Source organism: Mustelus asterias, chromosome 5 (genome assembly GCF_964213995.1).
Source record: "Mustelus asterias chromosome 5, sMusAst1.hap1.1, whole genome shotgun sequence".
Lineage (NCBI taxonomy): Eukaryota > Metazoa > Chordata > Chondrichthyes > Carcharhiniformes > Triakidae > Mustelus > Mustelus asterias.
Genome location: NC_135805.1, coordinates 43233339 through 43251355, shown reverse-complemented (window position 1 = coordinate 43251355; position 18017 = coordinate 43233339). Strand labels below are relative to the sequence as shown.

Below are 18017 nucleotides of genomic sequence, written 5' to 3'. Positions count from 1 at the left end.
TTCTATACATCTGCAACATCAGACCCCAACTTTTATACTCTATGCCCCGTCCTATAAAGGCAAGTATGCCATATGCCTTCTTCACCACCTTCTCCACCTGTGACGTCACCTTCAAAGATCTGTGGACTTGCACACCCAGGTCCCTCTGCGTCTCTACACCCTTTATGGTTCTTCCATTTATCGTGTAGCTCCTCCCTACATTATTCCCACCAAAATGCATCACTTCGCATTTATCAGGATTGAACTCCATCTGCCATTTCTTTGCCCAAATTTCCAGCCTATCTATATCCTTCTGTAGCCTCTGACAATGTTCCTCACTATCTGCAAGTCCTGCCAGTTTTGTGTCGTCCGCAAACTTACTGATCACCCCAGTTACTCCTTCTTCCAGATCATTTATATAAATCACAAACAGCAGAGGTCCCAATACAGAGCCCTGCGGAACACCACTAGTCACAGGCCTCCAGCCGGAAAAAGACCCTTCCACAACCACCCTCTGTCTTCTATGACCAAGCCAGTTCTCCACCCATCTAGCCACCTCCCCCTTTATCCCATGAGATCCAACCTTTTTCACCAGCCTACCATGAGGGACTTTGTCAAACGCTTTACTAAAGTCCATATAGACAACATCCACGGCCCTTCTTTCGTCAACCATTCTGGTCACTTCTTCAAAAAACACCACCAGGTGAGTGAGGCATGACCTCCCTCTCACAAAACCATGCTGACTATCGTTAATGAGTTTATTCCTTTCTAAATGCACATACATCCTATCTCTAAGAAGTAGTGATGCTTCCAAGCCACTCCTGGGGAAGGACATTGAAGACCCCACTCAGAGTACGCTCTATGCTCTTGCTACCCTCAGTAATTCTCCCAAGTAATGTGCATCATGGAGGAGCACTGATTCATCAGTCGAGGGAGGTGGTAATCAACTTGAGGTTTCCTTGCTCACGTCGAACTGATGCCATGAAACTTCAGGAGGACTGTCAATGTTGAGGATTCCCAGGACAACTCTTTTCCAACTGTATACCATTGACTCACATGTAGGCCAGATCAGGTAAAGATGACAGATTTCCTTCCCAAAAAGACGTTAATGAACCAGATAGGTTTTTTACAACAATCGACAATGGTTTCATGGCATCATCAGGGTTTTATTGAATTTAAATTTCACCATCTGCCATGGTGGGATTCGAACCCGGGTCCCCAGAGAATTACCCTAGATCTCTGGATTACTAGCCGAGCAACAACACAATATGCCATTGCCTCGCCCAGTAGGATGTTACAGTAAGATAGTACTGCCGAACAATTCAAAGAGCTGCAGGGAAATTGAGAAACGTGAGAAGGGATAATCATAGAATCGTAGAGTCATAGAATCCCTACAGTGCAGAAGGAGGCTATTCGGCCCATCAAGTCTGCACCGACAACAATCCCACCCAGGCCCTATCTCCGCAACCCCACATATTTACCCTACTGGTCCCCCTGTCACTAAGGCGCAACTGAGCATGGCCAATCAACCTAACATGCACATCTTTGGAGTTTGCACAATGCACATGTCCATACACACAGATGTTGTCATTTGTCATGAACATCAGGTGTAATTATTTTTTTTGCCTGCACATGAAAAATGAAATATTAAATCAGTGAAGGACATCTCTTGTTCTTCCCTGATACCCTTCAATCATTATATTATTTAAATGAATTTTCTGCCTCATCTCTGCATCAAAAACTGTTTCCCCTGAACAGGATAATGTCTTGAAAAAAAAAGTATTCCCAGAAGTGGAAATACATTGACGTTGACAAGAACATCAATTTAGTATTTTGGTTTGGTGAGAGAGGCAGAGTTGATGTTTCAGCTCTGTGAAATGTTAACTCTTGTTTCTTTCTACTAGTCCTGCCAAATGTTTCCGAGCATATTGTGCTCCTGACAAATGATGGCTGGAACACTGATCCTGATAACTCACATTCACATAGTCTAAGGAGATAGAGATCAAATATCAACCTACCAAAATGACAGGAACCAAGTGGTTCAGTAAATGCTGTGCATTACAATGTGTATAATACAGCAAGCCATTTGGAAGGGAGTGAACCCAACTGAGCAACTTACATGACATTATACATCACAAGCGTGAAACTAAAGTAGCTTGTTCTCATCTGACACCAGAGATAGGATTATAGCCTTAAAGTCCCAAACAGATCATTTGCCTATTTGCCATACTGAAAGCTGACTTTAGAATTGTGCTTACCACCGTAACACTTCAGTTATATTCAATGTAAAATATGATGAAATAGCGGATGTGTGGCGCAGAGTAAGAAATATTATGAAGCTTTGTTTAAAAGACTAATGTTCATATGCCATTTTAAAATTCCACAATCTACTGTTACTTTACAAATACTGTGCTCCTAATTTATGCATTATCCTACAAAATGCTGGTCCAAGCATAAAATCATTTAATGTACTGTTATTTATTTGATTTGATTTATTGTCACATGTATTAACACAGTGAAAAGTATTGTTTCTTGCACGCTATACGGACAAAACATACCATTCATAGAGAAGGAAAGGAGTGCAGAATGTAGTGTTACAGTCATAGCGAGGGTGTAAAGAAAGATCAACTTAATGCAAGGGAGGTCCATTCAAAAGTCTGACAGTAGCAGGGAAGAAGCTGTTCTTGAGTTGGTTGGTGTGTGACCTCAGACTTCTGTATTTTTTCCTGAAGGAAGAAGGTGGAAGAGAGAATGTCCGCGGTGCGTGGGGTCCTTAATTATGCTGGCTGCTTTGCCGTGGCAGCGGCAAGTGTAGACAGAGTCAATGGATGGGAGGCTGGTTTGCATGATGGATTGGACTACATTCACACCTTTTGTAGTTTCTTGCGGTCTTGGGCAGAGCAGGAGCCATACCAAGCTGTGATACAACCAGAAAGAATGCTTTCTATGGTGCATCTGTAAACATTGCTGAGAGTCATAGCTGACATGCCAAATTTCCTTAGTCTTCTGAGAAAGTAGAGGCGTTGGTGGGCTTTCTTAACTATAGCGTCGGCATGTGCGGACCAGGACAGGTTGTTGGTGATCTGGACACCTAAAAAGTTGAAGCTCTTGACTCTTTCTACTTTGTCCCCGTTGATGTAGACAGGGGCATGTTCTCCTTTACGCTTTCTGAAGTCAATGGCAATCTCCTTCGTTTTGTTGACATTGAGGGAGAGGTTATTGTCACCGCACCAGTTCACCAGATTCTCTCTCTCATTCCTGTAACTCTGTCTCGTCATTGTTTGAGATCTGACCCACTACGTAGAGTAGTAGACCCACTAGTCTACTTATACGAATACATATCTGAGTATCTCACATTTTATTCAAGATATAGGTTTTGGAAAATATGTTGGAGACTAAGGAAATTTGGAATGTCCACTACGACTCTCACCAACTTCTACAGGTGCACCATAGAAAGCATTCATTCCGGTTGTGTGGCTCCTGCTCTGTCCAGACCGCAAGAATCTACAAAAGGTCGTGACTGAAGCCCAGTCCATCACTCAAACCATCCTCCCATCCATTGACTCTGTCTACACTTCCCGCTGCCATGGGAAATAGGATATATCGGATAAATACATGACTGAAGAGATGGTGTCAGGGGGAGAGTTTCAGATTCCTGGGGCATTGGGACCGGTTCTGGGGGAGGTGGGACCTGTACAAATTGGACGGGTTACACCTGGGCAGGACTGGGACTGGTGTCCTAGGATACGTGTTTGCTAGAGCGGTTGGGGAGGGTTCCCACTGGAACCTATGTAAGGAATCCGCGAAGGAGGGAGCAAGGACAAAACGTGGGGAGAAGGTTCCAACTACATCAAAAATCAGGAAAAAAGTTAAAAGAAAGGAGAACTCAGGAGATGCTATTAATGGAAGTGTTGGAATTCAAAAAGAAGGTACAAAAACTAGCATAAGAGCCCTTTATCTGACTGCTCACAGCATTCGAAACAAGGTAAATGAGTTGTCGGCACAAATCATTGTGAACGAGTATGATTTGGTGGCCATTACAGAGACATGGTTGCAGGATGGTCATGACTGGGAGTAAAATATCCAGGGGTGTTACGTTCGGAGGAACCGAGAGGAAGGTAAGGGAGGTGGTGTAGCTCTGATATGTCAGGATGACATCAGGGCGGTAGTGAGAGATGATATAGGTTCTATGGAAAAAAAAGTTGAATCCATTTGGTTGGAAATTAGAAATAGTAAAGAGAAAAAGTCTATAGACCACCAAATAATATCATGGTGGGGTGAGAAATAAACAAAGAAATAACTGATGCATGTAAAAATGGTACAGCAATTATCATGGGGGATTTTAATCTACATGTCAATTGATCAACCCAGATCGGTCAAGACAGTCTAGAGGCGGAGTTCATAGAATGTATCCGCAATAGCTTCCTTGAACAGTGTGTATTGGAACCTACGAGAGAGCAAGCTATCCTTGATCTGGTCCTGTGTAATGAGACAGGAATAATCAATGATCTTGCAGTTAGGGATCCTCTTGGAAGAAGCGATCACAGTATGGTTGAATTTAAAATACAGATGGAGCATGAGAAGGTGAAATCCAAAACCAGCATCTTGTGCTTAAACAAAGGAGGCTACAATGGGATGAGGGAGGAGTTGGCTAAGGTAGACTGGGAGCAAAAACTTTATGGTGGGACAATTGAGGAACAGTGGAGGACTTTCAAAGTGATTTTTCACAGTGCTCAGCAAAAGTATATACCAGTGATAAGGAAGGACTGTAGAAAAAGAGATAATCAGTCATGGATATCAAAGGAAATAAAGAAAGGTATCAAACCGAAAGAAAATGTAGACAAAGTGGCAAAGATTATTGGGAAACTAGAGGATTGGGAAATCTTTAAAGGTCAACAGAAAGCCACGAAAAAAGCTATAAAGAAAAGTAAGATGGAATATGAGAGTAAACTAGCTCAGAATATAAAAACAGATAGCAAAAGTTTCTACAAATATATAAAACAAAAAGGAGTGGCGAAAGTAAACATTGGTCCTTTAGAGGATGAGAAGGGGGATGTAATAACTAGAAATGAGAAAATGGCTGAGGCATTGAACAGGTATTTTGTGTCGGTCTTCACAGTGGAAGACACAAATAACATGCCAAACATTGATAAGAGGAAGGCTATGGCAGGTGAAGACCTAGAAACTATCATTATCACGAAAGAGGTAGTGTTGGACAAGCTAGTGGGGCTAAAGGTAGACAAGTCTCCTGGTCCTGATGGAATGCATCCCAGGGTACTAAAAGAGATGGCAGGAGAAATAGCAAATGCACTAGTGGTAATTTACCAAAATTCACTGGACTCTGGGGTGGTTCCCGCAGATTGGAAAACAGCAAATGTAACGCCACTGTTTAAAAAAGGAGGTAGACAAAAGGCAGTAACTATAGGCCGGTTAGCTTAACTTCTGTAGTAGGGAAAATGCTTGAATCTATCATCAAGGAAGAAATAGCGAGACATCTGGATATAAATTGTCCCATTGATAAGACGCACCATGGGTTCATGAAGGGCAGGTCATGTTTGACTAATTTGGTGGAATTCTTTGCGAACATTACATGCGCAGTGGACAATGGGGAACCTGTGGATGTGGTGTATCTGGATTTCCAGAAGGCATTTGACAAGGTGCCGCACCAAAGACTGCTGCATAAGATAAAGGTGCACAGTGTTACGGGTGATGTATTAGCATGGATAGAGGATCGGTTAACTAAAAGAAAGCAAAGAATGGGGGTAAATGGGTGTTTATCTGGTTGGTGATCAGTGACTAGCGGTGTGCCTCAGGGATCAGTGTTGGGACTGCAATTGTTTATGATTTACCATCGATGATTTGGAGTTGGGGACCACGTGTACTGTGTCAAAATTCGCAGATGACACTAAGATGAGTGGCAAAGAGTGCAGAGGATGCTGAAAGTCTGCAAAGGGATATAAATAGTCAAAGTGAGTGGGCAAGGGTCTGGCAGATGGAGTACAATGTTGGTAAATGTGAGGTCATCCATTTTGGTAGGAATAACAGCAAAATGGACTATTATTTAAATGGTAAAAAATTGCAGCATGCTGCTGTGCAGAGGGATCTGGGTGTCCTTGTGCAAGAATCACAAGGAATTGGTTTGCAGGTGCAGCAAGTAATTAAGAAGGCAAATGGAATTTTGTCCTCCATTGCTAGAGGGATGGAGTTTAAAAACAGCGAGGTTATGTTGCAGCTGTATAATGTGCTGGTGAGGCCACACCTGAAGTACTGTGTACAGTTTTGGTCTCCTTACTTGAGAGAGTATGCACTGGCACTGGAGGGGGTGCAGAGGAGATTCACTTGGTTGATTCCGGAGTTGAGAGGCTTGGTTTATGAGGAGAGACTGAGTAGACTGGGGCTATACTCATTGGAATTCAGAAGAATGAGGGACGATCTTATAGAAACATAAGATTATGAAGGGAATAGATAAGATAGAAGCAGGAAAGTTGTTTCCACTGGCAGGTGAAACAAGAACTAGGGGGCATGGCCTCAAAATAAGGGGCAGCAGATGTGGACTGAGTTGAGGAGGAACTTCTTCACACAAAGGGTTGTGAATCTGTGGAATTCCCTGCCCAGCGAAGCAGTTGAGACGACCTCATTGAATGTTTTTAAGGCAAGGATAGATACATTTTTGAACAGTAAAGAAATTAAGGGCTATGGTCAGTGGGTGGGTAAGTGGAGCTGAGTCCACGGAAAGATCAGCCATGATCTTATTGAATGGCAGAACAGGCTCGAGGGGCCAGATGGCCTACTCCTGCTCCTTAAAAGCAGTCCTTAAAAGCAGCCAGCATAATCAAGGACCCCACGCACCCCGGACATATTCTCTTCCACCTTCTTCCATCGGGAAAAAGATACAGAAGTCTGAGGACACGTATCAATCAACTTAAAACCAGCTTCTTCCCTGCTGCTGTCAGACTTTGAACAGACCTACCTCACATTAAGTTGATCTTTCTCTACACTCTAGCTATGTCTGTAACACTACATTCTGCACTCTCTCATTTTCTTCCCTACGAACAGTATGCTTTGTCTGTTTAGCGCACAAGAAACAATACTTTTCACTGTATACTAATACGTGACAATAATAAATCAACTCAAATCAAAGCAAAATCAAATTTCTGAATGATTAGAACAAGATGTGGTAGACAATTGATGGATGTGCTTTTTTAATATATCTCATAGAATTCCTTAACCAAGCATAAAATATCTTGGCAAACTATACGTGCATTACCAGGATTCAAATGTACGGTCCATTGTACATTGCATGTGTTGTGCAGGCAAGTACACATCTGCAATAAATCAGTTAAGTGTCTGATCTAGAAGTTAGCTAAACTTCAGCAAAAAATTCACACTTGAAAAAAATTCAACACAAATCATGACCTCCACATTGTTTGACTAAAACAATGATACTTTGGCACAGGCCAGTGCTCTATAATTCCAGCTTAAAATAAAAAGGTCCAAATATCGAGCCCTGCTATGTTGGATTCACAGGTTAACAAATCCTGAAGATCTGACTCATTACTGACTGCGCTCTATAGGGAACTGCACTGGCACAGTTTGGGATGAACTAGCTCCTCTTGGGTCCCCCGGCCTAGGCGCCTCTCAGGTCCCCAGACCTCGGCACCTCTCAGGTCCCCAGGCCTCGGCTCCACTCGGTCGCCAGGGCCTTGGCTTCCCCAGCCTCGGCTCCTCTCGGGGCCCCTGGCCTTGACTCCCCCGGCCTCAGCTCCTCTCGGCTCCCCCAGCCTCGGCTCCTCTCGGGTCCCCAGGCCTCAGGTCGCCAGGCCCTAATGTAAACTGGGGGGAAATAGGTTAAAAGGAAGGTAGGGGCAGGGACTCCTGAAACATGTACAACTTTCTTGATCAGTGTGTTTCCAACCCAATAGGGAAGGAACCTGTGTGAGATCTAGTTTGGAGGACTGAAGTGGAGCAGTTGGAGTATATTTTAGTGGACAGCACTTTTGAAACAGTTATCAGCAATACCTTCAGTTTTACAGTAGTCACGGAAAAGCTTAACGAACAATCAAATCAACAATGAAACAATGAGGACAAATTTCACTTAGTTGACAAGAAGTCTGGCCCAGGTGGATTGCAGATAAAAAATAACAGGTAAAACAGCAAATAAACAATTGGAAGGCCAAAGAGAAAGTTCAGGATCAAATTTCAATGAGGGGGAACGCAGGGCATCCAAAGCAAGAGCTTCCTGGATGACTATAAATAGTGACCTAAAATTATTTCACCCCAACCTTTGTGTGGGAGGCTCACAATTTGTAATGTTCCCACACTCATTGGAAACAAGATGGATAAGACTCAAAATTTGTCCACCCACCTCATTTCCATGATATTGTAACTAAGATTGAGGTTGAAGAGCAAGGAGGGCTCTGCCCTGGACTCCATTTCGCTGTTGGTTTGCTCTGCGCACTACCAAGTGGTGTTGTGAATAAACCAAGTGCTCCAGACAACTTGCCTTTTTTTAAGACACATGCACTGTAAAAGGGAAATTAGGCAACTGACTGCATGCTGCTGGATAACTGCAACAGGAAAGTGGCACAACCTGTGTTGCTCTTGTAGCGACACCGACCATGTCACCCTGTCGTGGTCAGGGACCTGAGGCAGGGTCGGACTGCTACCTCAGCCCTGCAGTCCTGCAGAATTTCGTCAGCGCCACAGGAATGCAGCACCTGGAGGAGGCTGACTGAAGGACACGTAAGAACTGACAAACCTTTTAAACATTAAAATGTCTTTAAAGTTTGCATCTTTAAATGTTCGCAGCGTTAAAGGTAGTCGGAGATGTGCGGCCAGCTTGTCCTACCTGGCCAAGGTCAAGGCCGACCTGTTGTTCCTGCAGGAGTGTGGAATACCACACCTCAGCAACTACAGGCACTGGTCGAGTGTGTGGTCCCACGGACCATCCATCTGGTCAGGTGGGAATGACTGCCGTTCATCCGGCCTAGGCATTCTGCTGCGAGGAGATGACTTCACCGTCTCCGATGTTAAGGAGGTGGTGGGAGGACGCCTCCTCGTAGCAGACGTCACGTACAAAAACTGCCCTCTCAGGCTGATAAATGTGTATGCCGCTGCCGTCAAGACCGAGCGGCTGGCACTTTTTGAACGGCTGCCACTGCTACTCACCACCTCCAGGCCAATCATACTGGGTGGGGATTTTAACTGTATCATTGACAAGGCCGGCCGATCCAACAGGGCTGAAAGTAAACTAGACGCTACGTCCAGAGCCCTGCTGGAAACAGTCAAAGATGCCAAGCTGCTCGACGTCTTCAGCGACCAAGCAGACGGAGGGCAGCGTAGATACACGTGGTCGCGGCCAGACGGGTCTGTCCGCTCCAGGATCGACTTCATGTTTGCATCCCGCGCGCTCACGGTCAGGTCCACCGACGTCAAGCCGGTGTTCTTCTCTGACCACTGCCTCCTGCTGGCAGACTGTCAGCTGGAGGAAAACCAGAAAGTGGGCAGGGGGTCCTGGAAGCTTAATGTAGAACTGTTGACCCCAGAGAACCTCGAGGAACTCAAGAGGGTTTACCACGGTTGGAGAACCGTGAAACCCTTCTTTGAGTCTCCATCGCTCTGGTGGGAAACCATCAAGGGCAACATCAAGAGGTTCTTTATCCGAAAAGAGGTTCAGAAGGCCAGGGAGAGACGGGGGGAAATGTCCCGACTCCAGAAAAGCATGCAGGAGCTACTCCAACTGCAGTTGGTGGGGGTTGATGTCAAGGAGGACCTCCGGGAGGTGAAGAGCCAGCAAGCCTCGCTCTTTGCCTCGGAGGCCTCCAAGGTTATCTTCCAGTCCAGGATCCGCTCCGTGGAGCAGGACGAAACGTGCTCACGCTTCTTCTTCCAGAAGGTGCACAGAGAAACCTCTGTGATCACAAGCCTGAAGGAAGAAGATGGCTCTGTAAGGTCATCGCAGTCAGACATTCTGAGGATTTGCAAATCCTTCTATGCCAGACTGTATGACCTGAAGCCAACAGACAGCACGGCCTCCCAGTCTTTCCTGTCGCCTATCACAGAGGTCTTAGACGACGGCGAGCGGGAGAGCCTGGACAGACCGGTAGCTCTGGATGAGCTGACAAAGGCCGTCGAGTCCCTTCAGAAGGGTAAAACTCCCGGAAGCGACGGCTTACCGGCTGAGTTTTACTCGGCGTTGTGGGACTTGACGGGCCCGGACCTCCTGGAAGTATACGAGAGCATGCTTCTGGAAGGCAGCATGTCAGAATCCATGAGGAAAGGCATCATTACCCTCATCTACAAGCAAAAGGGGGAAAGGGAAGAAATTAGAAATTGGAGACCTATTTCACTATTGAATGTGGATTACAAAATTCTGGCCAAGGTCATCGCCAACCGGGTCAAGTCTGCTCTGGGGTCAGTGATCCATCCTGATCAAACCTGTGCTGTACCAGGCAGGAAGATCTCTGATAGCCTCGCGCTACTCAGGGATACGATCGCCTACGTGCAGGACAGGCAGGTGGACACCTGCCTCATCAGTCTAGACCAGGAGAAGGCGTTTGACAGAATATCGCACAGCTACATGATGGATGTGCTCTCCAAAATGGGCTTTGGGGAGGGAATCCGCAATTGGATCCAACTGCTCTACACAGACATCAGTAGCGCAGTTTCAATCAATGGGTGGGAATCAGATATGTTTCAAATCAGGTCTGGAGTCAGGCAGGGCTGCCCTCTCTCCTCCGTCCTTTTTGTGTGTTGCATTGGACCCTTTGCCGAGGCCCTCAGAAGTGACCCAGGCATCAAAGGGGTTACAATCCCGGGCAGCGGAGGGACGCAAGTCAAAGCCTCCCTCTACATGGATGATGTGGCTGTCTTCTGCTCGGACCCCTCGTCTGTCCGCAGGCTCCTTCGAGTCTGTGAGCAGTTCGAGCTGGCCTCGGGGGCCAAAGTCAACCAGGGTAAGAGCGAGGCCATGTTCTTTGGGAACTGGCCTGACACATCCTTTGTCCCCTTCACCGTTAGGGTAGACTACCTCAAGGTGCTGGGGATATAGTTCGGAGCAGCAGGGGCATGCGCCAAAAACTGGGAGGAGCGCATCGCCAAAGCCAGACAAAAATTGGGATTGTGGGAGCAACGCTCCCTCTCCATCACTGGGAAGAACCTTGTGATCCGATGCAAGGTCCTGTCCGTGTTGTTGTACGTGGCGCAGGTGTGGCCTCTCCCCAAGTCCTGCGCAGCAGCAGTGACCCGGGCCATCTTCAAGTTTATCTGGAGATCAAAGATGGATCGTGTCCGGAGGGAGGCGATGCACAAATCTCCAGAGAACGGAGGGAAAAACGTTCCCAAAGCCGCCCTCATCCTGATGGCCACCTTTGTGTGCGGCTGCATCAAGCTGTGTGTAGATCCTCAGTACACTAACAAGTGCCACTATTTTTTGAGGTTCTACCTGTCCCAAGTGTTGCGGAGGATGGGTCTGGCCACATTGCCGTGGAACGCTCCAAGTAGTTGGACCGTACCGCAGCACCTGTCCTTCGTGGAGAAATTCTTCCGGAAAAACACCTTTGACCACATGGTGATCAAGCAGTGGTCAGCACGTAATGTCCTTGAGGCCCCGAGAGAAAAGGAGACGGCAGATCCTGTCGGATGGTTCCCTGAGTGGACTGTCAATGTCATTTGGCAGAATGCCTCATCACCAGAACTCACAAACAAGCACCAAGACCTGGCTTGGCTGGTGGTGAGAAGGGCACTCCCCGTCAGATCCTTTATGCACGCCCGAGGGCTCAACCTCACCGCACGCTGCCCTCGAAGCGGCTGCGGGGCTGATGAGACGGTCGCACACCTCCTTGTGGAATGTGCCTTTGCAAAGAAGGTCTGGAGTGAGATGCAGTGGTATTTGTCGCGGTTCGTCCCAAGCAGCTCGGTGACGCAGGACTCTGTGCTCTATGGGCTGTTTCCGGGGATGGACACCGAGACAAATATCAACTGCTGCTGGAGGGTCATCAACTCGGTGAAGGACGCGCTTTGGTCCGCCCGAAACTTGCTGATCTTCCAGCTGAAAGAATTGTCCTCAACCGAGTGTTGCAGACTGGCACATTCCAAGGTCCAGGACTACGTGCTCAGGGACGCGCTCAAGCTTGGGGCAGCCGCCGCAAAGGCACAATGGGGAAAGGCCACCGTGTAAAGCGTCTCAACCGAGGCAGACCGAGGGCCGGGTAACTGCAGAATACCCTCGGCCTGCGTAACTGTGTGCCAATCTGAAAAATAACGGCACACAGAAAACTCTGACGTATGTATATAGTTTTAAGAAATGAAATGTAACGAAATGTAATGTTTTGTAAATAAGCACTGTATTGTACTGTAAAAATGATTCCTTTTTGCACTGTTTATGACTTTTGGATCTGTCATTTTGCAATGTTTTATTTGAGAGTTTTTTTGTGAATAAAGTATATTTTTGAAATTTAAAAAAACACAGTTATGTTGGTTTGGTCGCTTGCCCTGTCTTGTCAGCCTGGATCTGAAATGTCTCAACTTGTTGAGACTCTGAATTGGATTTGATTGAATTGGAAAAGTATTAAAAAAAACAGTTATGTTGGATTCACAGGTTAACAAATCCTGAAGATCTGGCTCATTACTGACTGCGCACTACCTTGTAGCAAGCCATCATGAACTTGAAGAGCTGAATGGCCTCAAAGAACAAAGAAAATTACAGCACAAGAACAGGCCCTTCAGCCCTCCAAGCCTGCACCGACCATGCTGCCCGACTTAACTAAAACCCCCTACCCTTCCGGAGACCATATCCCTCTATTCCATCCTATTCATCTATTTGTCAAGACGTCCCTTAAAACTTACTATTGTATCTGCTTCCACTACCTCCTCCGGCAGAGAGTTCCAGGCACCCACCACCCTCTATGTAAAAAATCTGCCTCATACATCACCTTTAAACCTTGCCCCTTGCACTTTAAACCTGTGCCCCCTAGTAATTGACTTTTCCACCCTGGGAAAAAGCTTCTGACTATCCACTCTGTCCATGCCTCTCGTAATCTTGTAAACTTCTATCAGGTCACCCCTCAACCTCTAACATTCCAGTGAGAACAAACCAAGTTTCTCCAGCCTCTCCTCATAGCTGATGCCCTCCATACCAGACAACATCCTGGTAAATCTTTTCTGTGCCCTCTCCAAAGCCTCCACATCCTCCTGGTAGTGTGCCGACCAGAATTGAACACTATATTCCAAGTGCGGCCTAACTAAGGTTCTATAAAGCCGCAACATGACTTGCCAATTTTTAAACTCAATGCCCCAGCTGATGAAGGCAAACATGCCATATGCCTTCTTGACTATCATCTCCACCTGCATTGCCACTTTCAGTGACCTGTGTACCTATACACCCAGATCCCTTTGCCTATCAATACTCTTAAGGGTTCTGCCATTTACTGTATATTTACTATTTGTATTAGACCTTCCAAAACGCATGACCTCACATCGCATTGCCTCTTTCTGTGTTGCAACCATTCAACGAATCTACATGTTTTAACCATGTACTCAACCCCGTAATCCATGACCACTGCACATATTACTCAGAAAAGCTTGGTAAAGGCTGCCATTAAACAAGCTCACCATTCCCTTCACCGAACACCAGTAGGCCAGGTTGTATACTATTCCAGAGAATGCCTCAGTAAGGTTCTAAGCATATTAAAACAGAATACGAATAATATTCAAATTAAAATTCCACCAACTCTGATGAAAGGTCATCAATCTAAAACATTCTACCGCTCCCCCCGCCACAGAATCAGAGTGGATGAGGGGCAGACAATGGAAATGTCCATTATCCTCGTGTGGGAGTTTTCAGTCTTGCTCAAGCGAGGCCATTAAATCCCACCCATTAACTCTACTTCCCTCTCTAAAGACGCTGCCTGGCCTGTTGTGTGTTCCCAGCACTTTTTAATTTCAGATTACCAGCATTTAAGAAGTCCAAAAGAAACAATGCTATTAAATCAACAGATTAATAAATGTGATGTGCCCAGACTGTATCAAATTAAACTGACATGGTAGGCTTAGTAATGATAAAGCAGGACATTCATCTCCCTCTCTCTTTCACCTGTAGTTATTATTCATTGACTGCACACTCTTCTATACCGGCTAGATTTTATTTTCCTCCAAATATATCTTCCTGAGGCAGTACTTTAAAACATAAGCAGCACAAACTCAGTTGCAAAATAACAAACTGACCTTTATATGAAGTCCCATTGAAATTCAGCTGCTCAAATAAATTCTGCCATAAAATAATGAATCACTCCATGATACACTCTCTGGGATTTAAATAGTAAACATTTTCATTTTAACAGCTGTAGAAAATCCCATAAAGATAAATTTACAGGAAGTAAATATTTCAGGAATAAAAAAACATTGGAAAATTGTCTAAAAGGAAAGACATTGGTGGTAACTTTGATTCTAGGGCAGGAAAATGACCCAGCAAGTAAGCAGTCCATGAAGATAATGGGAGGCCCAGTCAATAATAACAGCCAAACCTTATTTACATGCTATTGCTCAACCAACCAAAACTGGGCGGCACAGTGGTTAGTATTGCTGGCTCACCGCACCAGGGACCCAGGTTGAATTCCGGCCGCAGGTCACTGTCTGTGTGGAGTTTGCACATTCTCCCCGTGTCTGCTTGGGTTTCCCCCAGGTGCTCCGGTTTCCTCCCACACTCCAAAGATGTGTGGGTTAGGTGGATTGGCCATGCTAAATTAACCTTAGTGTCAGGGAGATTAGCAGGGCAAATATGAGGGGTTATGGGAATCGGATCTGGGTGGGATTGTGGTTCGTGCAGACTCGATGGGCCGAATGCCTTCCTTCTGCACTGTAGGGTTTCTATGATTCTATAAAATGGCAAGGACGTGGGTGGGAATGGTGGAAAGGCAGCCTGCTGGGCCAAAATACCGAGACAAAAGGGCCAGGATTCCAGGTCAGGCTGGGCTGCAGGAGAGGTTTAGGGAGGGAATCCCTGAAATTACAACATGATAGCTGAAGGTATAGCCACGAATGGTGGGACAATTAAAATCGGGGATGCTCAGGACCCCATAACTGGAGGGGTGCAGATATTTCGGGAGTTTGTATATATTCATACATTGTTCTGCTACATACTGTTTCTTGGCAACAAATCAAAGCTTGAAATGGACTTCAAATGTGAAGGTAACATGTTTTAAAATATTTTTTTCATGAACTTGTGTATATCAGAATTATGCAAATGACTAAATGTACCACAAACCACATTTAAAATATGTATTTATCAAAAATGCAAACAGTCTCTCATATGTTATTAAGTTATGTGAATACTTCACGTCAATTGTTTCAATGCTGCAGTTAAATGTGTAGTTAATGAAGTTAGAGTACAATTGTACACAGAATACTGATCATCTGAAACAGTTTTCAAAAGAGAAGAAGCTCTTTAAGCATCTCCCTAAAATTGAACATAGTGAACATAATGAGTTAAAATACATTACCGATCTCATCGCTGAACTGGACCCATCAACTTGACCCCAAGGCTTCCCACAGTAATGACCACCCAGTTTTGGGGAAGAAATATGCACTCTCTGAGATTCAGGCAGAGAAGCTGCTCAACCGGTCACCATCCCTAGCCTACTAAATAAAACAGATGCCCTTCATAAGCATTAACATGAGTGTCAAAGGCAATTAAAGGAAGCCCATAGCGCTAGGTGGGAGGATGCAACCTACACATGAGATCTTTGACAAACAACTCCTCTGGGTAAACACAGCAATCATGAATACAAGCTGTTTAGGTCATCTAAATGCCACCCACAACCATTTACCAATTAGCAAAAAGTACCCAATGAATATACAACACATGAGTCATGGGGTTTATTCTTCCAATTATCTCTAGAACAAAGAACAATACAGCACAGGAACAGGCCCTTCGGCTCTTCAAGCCTGCACCGATCATGTGTTCCTAACTAGACCATCCGTTTGTATCCTCCAGTCTGTTCATGTGGCTATCTAGATAAGTCTTAAATGATCCTAGCATGTCTGCCTCAACCACTTTGCTTGGGAGTGCATTCCAGGCCCCACCACCCTCTGTGTAAAATACGTCCCCCGCATATCTGTATTGAACCTTGCCCCCATTACCTTGAACTTGTGTTTGTCATTTCCGACCTGGGAAAAAGCTTCCAACTGTTCACCCTATCTATGCCCTTCATAATTTTATACACTTCTATTAGGTTGCCCCTCAACCTCCATCTTTCCAGGGAGAACAACCCTAGTTTACTCAATCTCATCTCATAGCTAATACCCTCCATACCAGGCAACATCCTGGTAAACCTTTTCTGCACTCTCTCCAAAGCCTCCACGTCCTTCTGGTAGTGTGGCGACCAGAACTGGACGCAGTATTCCAAATGTGGCCTAACCAACGTTCTATATAACTGCAACATCATATGCCAACTTTTATACTCTATGCCCTGTCCAATAAAGGCAAGCATGCAATATGCCTTCTTCACCACCTTTTCCAGCTGTTCTGCCACCTTTAAGGATCTGTGGACTTGCACACCCAGATCCCTCTCTGTACTTGCACACCCAGATCCCTTTCTATACTCCTGATGGTTCTGCCATGTATTGTATAGCTCCCCCCTGCATTCGATCTACCAAAATGCATCACTTCGCATTTATCTGGATTAAATTCCATCTGCCATTTCTCCGCCCAATGTTCCAGCCTATCTATATCCTGCTGTATTCTCTGACAATGTTCATCACTCTCCGCAACTCCTCTACTTGCGAATCCTTTATTTTTACTGTTTTCCTGCTTTTGTGGTATCTGCAAATTTGACAATCTTGCATTTTAGCTCAGAGTCCAAGCAATAAACAACAGAGATTCAAGCCCCTAGCTCCATTCAACTCAACATTGCCTTCCTCAGCTTTCTGACAAAATAATGCTTGTTTGTATTCTGTTTTCCCACCCTTCAAATAACTATCAAGTCTCACATTATATAAACTGGATTCCCATGGCCTGCTATGCAATTGAAACCATTTTCATTTATAACCTAATCAATAGCATTCTGAAAGTCTGAATACAGCTACTTAATAAAGAGTTCCACTTTTTACTTCATATATAACTTTTTTAAAGCAGTCAAGAAGGCGTAGCGTTCCAACCCGAACATCTTCAACTGCTTCTTCAATGAGCTTCCTTCCAGCATAACGTCAGAAGTGGGGAAGTTCACTGATGATTGTAGGATTTGATACTGAAGACGTATCCAAAATGTTGCAAAATCTGGACAACATTCAGGCTTGGGCTGATAAGTGGAATTAACACTCACACCATATAAATACCAGCTAATGACCATTTCCAATGAGAGAGAATCTAACCATCTGCCCTTAACATTCAAGGGCTTACAATTGCAGAATCCTCCTGGGAGTTAACATTGACCAGAAACATAATTTTCATTTGATTTAGTATTGTTAGATGTATCAGTATACAGTGAAATGTATTGTTTCTTGCGCACTATACAGACAAAGCATACCGTTCATAGAGGAGGAAAGGAGAGAATGCAAAATGTAGTGTTATATCAGAGCTACGGTGTAGAGAAAGGTCGACTTAATATGAGGTAGTCCATTCAGAAGTCTGATGGCAGCAGGGAAGAAGCTGTTCTTGAGTCTGTTGGTACGTGACCCCAGATTTTGTATCGTTTTCCCAACGGAGGAAGGTGGAAGAGAGTATGTCCGGGAGGTGTGGGACCCTTCATTATGCTGGCTGCTTTTCCAAGGCAGCGGGAAACGTAGACAGAATCAATGGTTGGGAGACTTGTTTGCGTGATGGATTGGGCTTCGTTCACGACCCTTTATAGTTTCTTGCTGTCTTGGACAGAGCAGGAGTCATACCAAGCTGTGATACAAGAAAGAATGCTTTCTATGGTGCATCTGTAAAAGTTGGTGAGAGACACAGCGGACATGCTAAATTTTCTTGGCCTCCTGAGAAAGTAGAGGTGTTGGTAGGCTTTCTTAACTATAGCGTTGGCAAGGAGGGACCAGGACAGGCT

General features: G+C 45.1%; 1 protein-coding gene across 1 annotated transcript in view; it reads right to left on the bottom strand.

Moving 5' to 3' along the window:
• Nucleotides 1-18017, bottom strand: part of bckdhb (branched chain keto acid dehydrogenase E1 subunit beta) — a 269933-nt gene that overhangs the window by 99776 nt on the left and 152140 nt on the right. The gene's annotated exons all lie outside the window — the stretch shown is intronic.